Here is an 8,999-nt window from a genome sequence, read left to right as displayed (position 1 = left end):
GGGTACTGGGTAATTAAAATTAAACCTCATTCAATAGATAAACAAATTAAAGCAGAGCAATTGTGTGCATCTCTAAACAGCACAGACATTATCAGAGAGGGCAGTCCTAATTATTCAAGGATGTAGCAAGAGCTGTTGAAGGAGCTATTGATTTTTTTAAAGATAAGAAACTGTCTCTAATATTAATGGATAGTGTTTGTTTATAGGGTAAATTCTTTGTAGTACTGTAGAAATGAAAAAAAAAAAAAGGAATTAGATCAAAACTACCCAAACCTTCTATACCAACCAAAATTTTACCAAACAATAAGTTGTGATTTGTTAGTAGTATCTTAAAATTTAATATTGAAAGAGTTGTCATTTAAATTGAAAGGTAGAGAGAACTCCTCTACCAGGTGGTTCCTGCCTTAAATGCTCCTTATAGCGAAGGCTAGCTTGTGCAGCACCCAGAAGCCTGAAACTCACTCCATGTGTCCCATGTGAATGACTGGGACCCAGCTGCTTGAGCCATCACCTGTTGTCTCCCAGGATGTACATTAGCAGGAACTTTTGGCATAAATGGAGGATCTGGGACATGAACTAGGCACTCTGATATGAGGTTTTGGTGTCCCAAGCATCATCTTTACTTCTGTACCAGATGCTTGCCCCAGCGTTCACTTTTAATTACAAAGTCAAACAGAAATGTTACTCATTCTTCAGAGGGAACACTTTTTAGGGTTTTTGTGAGGACATGATTTTTCATGCATTTTAAGTACATGTATAGACATTTGCCTGTACTTGTTTTGTAACCTTGTAGGTTTTTTTTAATTTTTAATTTTTAATTTGCTTGTTTTTTGGATGGCAACATAACTGGTTTTATCTTCTGCAATCCTTTTTTCTAACATGCATTCAATAATGTACCTTAGTGATTTTTGATAATGATGATATTAGGAGGAAGGTACAAGTGAAAATGAACTTGTGATTACCAGCACCTTGGCTGCAACTCTGCCTGCACCATCCAAGCCTCGCTTTCATCTTGGAAGGCAGCTTCTGGGCTTTCACCAGTTGGCAATATTCATTGTGACTTCAGGCTGTGTACCCATGATGATCATGTAAGAACCATGATTGGCATACCCATTCCCATCCTGCACCTGATGCCGTGATACCTGAGATTTCCACAAAAAGAGCTAACCAGAAGTACAGTGACCAAGAACAAAAGAAGAGACAACGGCACAATGAATATTACTGCAAAGGAGCAAAACCCTATGCAACCTCAGAATTCACTGAGGAAGACATCGAGAAAATGATGGACACAGAATCCGTAAAACTCATTTTAAAGCTTCTGATCAACAATGAGAAGCACATACAGGAGTTCAAAGAATTTAAGGAAGCAATAAAGCAAATCAAGGCTGATATATCAGAAATTAAGAACACAGTAGAGCAAATTAAAAGTACAGTGGAGAGTCTCCAAAATAGAATGAAGCAAGCAGAAGAAAGAATCTCAGAATTGGAAGATATTTCCTGTCATCAGGGGGAAGCAAACAAAAAGCTGGAAGCAGAGCTGGATCAGGCCAAAAAAAGTATTCAAGGATTGAAAGACACTATTAAGAGGCCAAATATAAGAGTTATGGGAGTCGCAGAAGGTACAGAAAGAGAAGCTGAGTTTGTAAATGTATTTAATGAAATAATAAAGGAAAATTTCCCTAATCTGGAGAAAGAATTGGGAAACAAGATCCAGGAGGGGCACAGAACTCCCAACAGGCTTGATCAAAAGCGATCTTCACCAAGACACATGATCTTCAAGCTCTCTTCAATTGAACATAAGGAAAAGATCTTTAATTGTGCACATGAAAAAAGTCAGTTGACATAAAGGAATGCCAATTAAACTCACAGGAGATCTCTCACAGGAAACTCTACAGTCAAGAAGAGAATGGAGTGACATATTCCATATTCTAAAAGCAAAAAATTGTCAGCCTAGGATAACATATCCAGCAAAGCTTTCTTTTATCTTTGAAAATGAAATCAAATTCTTCCACAGTAAAGAAAAGTTAAAAGAATTTGCCTCTTCCAAACCTGCCCTACAAATAATACTTCAAGATGTTCTCTTGACAGAGAAGAGGAATAGGACCAAACAAAACCAAAGGCAAATGGGAAGAACATCCCAGTAAAATAACGAGAGACTAAACCAATGAACAACCCATTGACAAAATGACAAGAACAAAATACCATCCATACATATTATCCCTGAATGTAAATGGCTTAAGCTAAATCAAACGTCATAGATTAGTAGACTGGATTAAAAGGCAAAACCCATCTATTTATTGTCTAGAAGAAACATACTTCACCAACAAAAACCAGCGGAAACTATGTCACATGGGTTTTGTTATTTTCTGTTAGTTTCAGCTCTTCAAAGCATTTTCTTCTGATTAAATCATTCAATGACTCATAGATCGTACAGTAGCATCATTTTCTTCAAGAAGGTTCTTGATTCTCATTTCTTCAGTGACTAATTAGTCATTTAGTAGCATGTTATTTAACTTCATGGTGTTATTAATTTCTTTTTTCTCCCTGATGTTGATTTTTGTTTTGTGGTTTTTCATTTAAGGGGATGTATAGTAGCTGTGTAATGGAGATTGTTATATCTAGTAACATGTCATTTAACTTCATGGCATTGTAAATTTTTATTTTTCTTTCTATTGTTGATTTTGTATTATGACTTTTCATTTACGGGGATGTACAGCTGTGAAATGGAGACTAACATCCAGATGTGAGGATACAATGTAGGATGCATTTCTATTTCCAGACAAAGATTGACTTACGATGAAACTGTTTACTATATCTTGAGAATAGTATGCTGGACTCTGTGCCATTGTCCATGCCTGCAATGATTGACATATGACTGTGTATGAAGAACTATATTTTAGTAATGATATAGAGGAACTAGGTGGGGGGGTTGGAATTGGGGATGGGATAAGGGAAATGCCAGGAGCCCATGGAATTGTATCATGAAATGATAATAATAGTAATAAAATGTTAAAAAAATCTTGGTCATATTTCTGTAATTTTATTTTTGTCTAGGTATTCCATTATAATTACTTTTGCAAATGATGTTGCTCTTTCCTATTACACTTTCGAATTGGTTTTCTTAGACGGTGTACAGGAAAACCATGTATTTTTGCGTGTTTATACTGTGTTTGGTAACCTTACTTTTGTATTTCAGTTAGTTTTTAAGCTTATTTTCTTGTTGATAGTTGTTTAAGTAGTGTTACCACGCAGTTTTTATTTTTCAATGCTTTGTCATGGTTACCACTGGAGACAGCCAGCCCTTCTGAACTGTACTGTCATTAGCATTTCTTGTCATAGATGTCAGGGTTGGCATGTCTGCTCCCACCTCAAATTAATTCCAAATGTACTTTACCCAGTGACTGAGTTTTCCCAGTATTCTGATGTGGAAAGAGTAGTTAAATTCTTAAATTACATCTTGGAATTCTCAGCTATTCTTCTTGCCAAAAGATGCTTGAAATAATAACAATTTTATATAGTTCCTGATAAAATGACTGACCAAATGTTTCTGCTTAAATTGCTACTCTGGTGTTAAATATTTTTATGAAGTTTTGATAATTTTGTTCTGGAGATAGAGTTGATAAGTTACAGGAGACTTAGTTAAGAATGAATGTTATATAAACAATATTTTATGTAGGTGTGATCCATGAAATACTTGGTATCTAGTGTATTCTCTATAATGTGATCTATATTACACTTGAATATATGCTAATTTGTTTTTTTCTTTCCTTTTTTAAATTATTTAACTAAGTTTAAGGTGCTATATTTCTCATGGATGTGTCTGGTTTCCCAGTAATGGAAAACATTACAGGCAGATAATGTGATTGTGTAGGTACCAATAGAAGCCCAAGCGGATGGTCTTTTTTTATAAAAGGAAGTAGATAAAAATAGAAGAAAGCTATTTTCAGAGAGAAAGTGTTTAAAGACTTTATTTGCATATTTTACTCCATTTAGGATTGGAAATGATTCATTTTACATTTTCTCTCTTCAGCTTAAGCCCCTGTTAGAATGTAAACATATACCAAAACCATCATATAATGTTAATCAGAAATTACTCTAGGGCTTATACCATCTATTGTTTTAAACATTTAGATTAATTTCAGTATAGTTTTAAGTACAGATATTGAAAGCAGTCAAGTTCAATCAAGTTCTTGTTTTTTAGCATTGCATCTGTCCCTAAATAACCATGTGAGTGTAAGTCATTAATTGGGGGCATGTTTTAAAAGGCTTTATTTATTTGTTTGAAAGGTAGAGTTACAGAGGGAAGGAGAAACAGAGAGGCAGAGAGGAGTGGAGAGGAGGAGGGAGGGAGAGTGATGCTGCATGCAGTTCACTCTCTGGGTGCCCACAGTGCCTGGGATTTGGACAAACAAAGCCAAGAACTGGGAACTCCATCTGCATTTCCGTATGGAGAGAAGGGGCTCAAGCACTTGGAAAGGCATCGGCTGCTCCTTTCACAGGCACTTGAGCAAGAAGCTGAAAAGGCTGTCAGCAGCCTGGGATTTTAATCTCTGCTTATCTGGGATGCTGGCCTCATGGCACAACTATGTTCCTGAATTTGGACTATTTACAAGCATTCTGTTTCTTCTAATTTCAGATGTATAGTAAGACTTCACCTCCCAGTCACAAAGATCATGGTTTTCTTTGGCTACTCGCATCAGTGAGAACCTGAAGATCTAAAGTTGTACTTACAATGTCCCTGCATTGTGTTGTTGGGAGTCTGTGTAAAGGTGAATCTTGGGCAGCTTACGTCCTGAATAACTTGATGGCCAGAACTCACCTTTAGCCCCATGCTGAATGTGTAGAAATTTTTAGGATTGTTTGTTACTGCAACATAATAAAGCCCACACTCTAAAGATAGACACGATCCATTATGTGGACAATTCCTACATCAAAGCTTGTAGTATGCGTGCAACATTAGATTATAGGTTGGGCACTTGTCAGTAGAAAATCTTTATTAGAGCTTTGAAAAATAGTAAATCATCTCTAGGTTATTTTACTTTTCATCTGTAAAGAGGCAGAAGAAAGTACAAATTAGAATGTGTTGATTACTGTTTGGTAAAATATTTTTTTAAAAATTCACCTTAGAATTTCTGGTTTAAAAGTTTTATAGGGTCCTGGTGTGGTAGTCTAGCAGCTAAAACCTTGTTAGGTTTATGTAATAATGAAAACGATATCTGTGTTTTTAGTTCTATAGGTTTTTTTTTAAAAGATTTTATTTATTTTTCCTGTAAAGTCAGATATATAGAGAGGAGGAGAGACAGGAAAATCTTCTGTCTGATGATTCACTCCCCAAGTGGCTGCAACAGCTGGTGCTGTGCCAATCCGGAACCAGGAGCCAGGAACCTCCTCCAGCTCTCCCAAACGGATGCAGGGTACCAAGGCTTTGGGCTCTCCTCGATGGCTTTCCCAGGCCACAAGCAGGGAGCTGGATGGGAAGTGGGACTACCGGGATTAGAACCCGGTACCCATATGGAATCCCACTGTGTGCAAGGTAAGGACTTTAGCCACTAGGCTATAGTGCCAGGCCTGAGAAGTTGTGCTTCTTTATGTTATGGGTGGAATATACAAAGGGAAAGATTTTGAAGGAAACATTGTAAATTCAGGTTGTCTATGAGGAGCTTGCTATTTGCCTGTATTAAACAAGATGTGTTCAGTAAACATTTGACTTTATAAAATTTGCTCCCAGATTGAAAAGGAAGCAAGGGTATTGGAGTCATTATCATCTAATGAATATCAGAGGATTAGATGAATGTGGGTTTTATTGAGGTCAGAGAAATAGATAAAGTCAGAGGGACAGGAGACAAGCATTGAAACCATAAATGTTTAATAAAATAAACATCTTTGTTTTGCTGATTATCTGCCAATTAGGTATCAGATACTTAAGCAAATGATTTATAGACATAATTTTAAATAATTCCAACTGCTTCCTTAACATGGTTACTTCTATTGTACTTGTGCTGTAGAACATAGAATCTCACAGGGCTAACTTACCCAACGTTACAGAGTTGATGACTATAAAGGAGATTCTCAGACTCATATGACCATGCTTAGAATGAGCGAATCAGTCACCATGTGTAGGAAATGACGCACAGATAGAAAGGAATCTGACTGTGAGACCAGTGGATGGAAAAGGAGAAAGGCGTCAGAAAACTGATGAATAAGGAACTTTGAGGCAAAAGTTGTAAATGTGAAAATATCAAGAAAGGTAAAATATCGAAAAAACAGTTCAATGGCAAGAATGAAAGCCATTTTTTAGTGAGTTAAAGAGGGACTGGGCGTGGACACAGAGGGAGGAGAAGGGCAAAAGCTGCTTAGTAGAAGTTTTACTCAGAAAGGAAGAAAGACTTCTGTTCAGGGATCATCTGAGGTTTGGGTTGTACATGCTGATGTTTTATTTGGATTTTTATTGGGAATATGTGATTATGCTTTGAATCTAATTAAGCCGGCTTACAAGTTAAAGAGAAAATACAGGGAAAAATGATTGAAATAGGGAATTTGGGAAAAAGGTAAAGCATCAGCCGTAGGTGGAAGAAAGGACACTGTAACAGAGAAAGCAGGAAAAGAACCGAGAAGCACTGGAATCTGACAAATTTTGGGGGAAAGGGAAAGTTGAGGCATTTCTCCCACAGATAGAAATAATTGGCAATAGGCATGTGCTGTGCATATATAAATTAAATCTTTTCAATACTGACAATATAAAAATTTCCAAATTGCTTAATTTTAGAACGACTTACTATATATTTTTTTTCCAAGTCAGTACTGGGATTTCTGCTTTGTGCTTAGCTGACAGTCATTTGAATATAGCATTAGTTATAGTTCAGAGAAATTACATTGGCTAGTAATGCTAAATATAAGTGAAATGAATAGATTTTGAGAAGCAAATGCTCCAAAAAGAGAAATGACCCCATGTCCTTCAGTTTCTCTTTCCTGGATCCTAATGCGTTGGTCTAATGTGTGAAACAGGAAGCCCTGTGTCTACCAGCTGTGATGGCTGTACCCATGTAGCACTGACATAGGGACTTAAACAGGAGAGTTCCTGATGCTGCAGAGTCTGAGATCAAAGTACCAGCATGGTTATGCTTTGGTGAGAACCCCATGGGTGGGTTGTGTTGCCTGCCTTCTTGTTGTGCCCTCACATGACAGAGAGAAGGGGTGGGGTGTGTTCTGTTGCATCTTGTTATAAGGACACTAATCCCATCATGTGGGCATCATCCTTAGGACCACATCTCAACTCAGTCAATTCTCAAAGGTTATCACATTTGTGTTAATTCTCAAAGGTTATCACATTTGTGTTAAGTTTTAGGACCACATCTCAATTCAGTCAATTCTCAAAGGTGTTAAGTTTTCAAGACTGAATTTAGGGGTGGGCCAAATATTCAGTCGATAGCACCCTGTGATCTCAGATGATTTCTTTTTCTTGGGATAGCCCCCATTCCTTAATAGTTAAATATTGCCAATTAAACTAGATCCATGGTGATCTCTTAAAAGGGGTCAGGTAGGTTGATACTTTTAAAATATTACCGCATATTGCAAATTTCATATAGACACCATTTGTCTTTTAAATAAGTCATTAAGCCTCTTTCCTGTGTCTTAAAAAGGAAACATAAAACACATACTAATGTGTTCCTAGCAGAACATATGACGGTAATGAGAACTTGTGTGTTTCTCCCAAGTTTATATCTTACCACTGAGGTTATTTAAGAAAGAATTTGTTGTACATTCACAAAGATTTTTATTAAGGCAGAATTTTCTAAAATTTAGAACAGAGGTTTATTATTTATTTGTTTATTGGATACTGCTTGCCTGTTACTTCTTTGGAAAGCTGTTTATCAACCTGCTGTTAGGTTCCAAACCAGTTTTTAAAATAACTGAGTTATTGAAATGTTTGGGGGTGTTCGGAAGCTGGAAAAGGTTCCCCACAAAAGCCCAGCTGGCATTTGTGGAAACAGAACCTCAAGCTACCCAGTGACAGGCTAGCTTCAAACATAGGACGTTTTCCAAACTCATTGTTAGTAAATTCATAACATCTGAGAAATCAGTGATGAATTTGTTTAGGCCTCAGATGACAAAGATGGCATCCAAAAATTCAATTATGCTATTTGGTAGGAAAAGCGCCTGCTGGAGGATTCTGAGCTGCATTGAATTATGAATATGTTTTACTGCTATGCTTTACTCTAAGCTGAGCATATTTTGCAGTCACAGTATTTAAATGTGCCCCTGGGAACATTTTATGGCATGGCATATGACTGTGTGATGCCTTAGAAAACTGGGCACTGGACCTGGCATGGTTATTTAGCCTTTGGTCTTTGCTTTATGGAAAAAGGAATTGTATCAAGTGAGTTTGATGGTGCCCTCCTGATCTATAGTTTTATGAATCTCCTTTGTTTGAGGGTGGGAACATTTAATTGATTTATTTATTTATATTATTTTTTTAAAAAGATTTATTTGTTTTTATTGGAAAGGCGGATATACAGAGAGGAGGAGAGACAGAGAGGAAGATCTTCCATCCGATGATTCACTCCACAAGTGAGCTGCAACGGCTGGTGCTGCACCGATCCGAAGCCGGAAACCAGGAACCTCTTCCTGGTCTCCCACGCGGGTGCAGGGTCCCAATGCATTAGGCCGTCCTCAACTGCTTTCCCAGGCCACAAGCAGGGAGTTGGATGGGAAGTGGAGCTGCCGGATGTGGGGAGCCATGCAGTTGGGTTGGATGGCATGATTGTGTAATAAGCACTGCTTCTTGGTTAGCAAGGCTACGAGGAGTTTTTAGCAGTGAGGCAAGGCCCAGCAGAATGTTTTTGGTTACCTTATTGCTGTCTTATTTTGTTGTATGGACATTTAATTACCTTTTTAATGCTTTATAAAATTTTTTTAAGGGTGTTGTTGATTTTTTGCTAATGTAATTTTTGTAACTGGTATAACACCTTAAATTAATTAATTATATTATAATAACATTT

The sequence above is a fragment of the Ochotona princeps genome, chromosome 8 (genome assembly GCF_030435755.1).
Source record: "Ochotona princeps isolate mOchPri1 chromosome 8, mOchPri1.hap1, whole genome shotgun sequence".
Lineage (NCBI taxonomy): Eukaryota > Metazoa > Chordata > Mammalia > Lagomorpha > Ochotonidae > Ochotona > Ochotona princeps.
Note: the sequence above shows the minus strand (reverse complement) of the source record.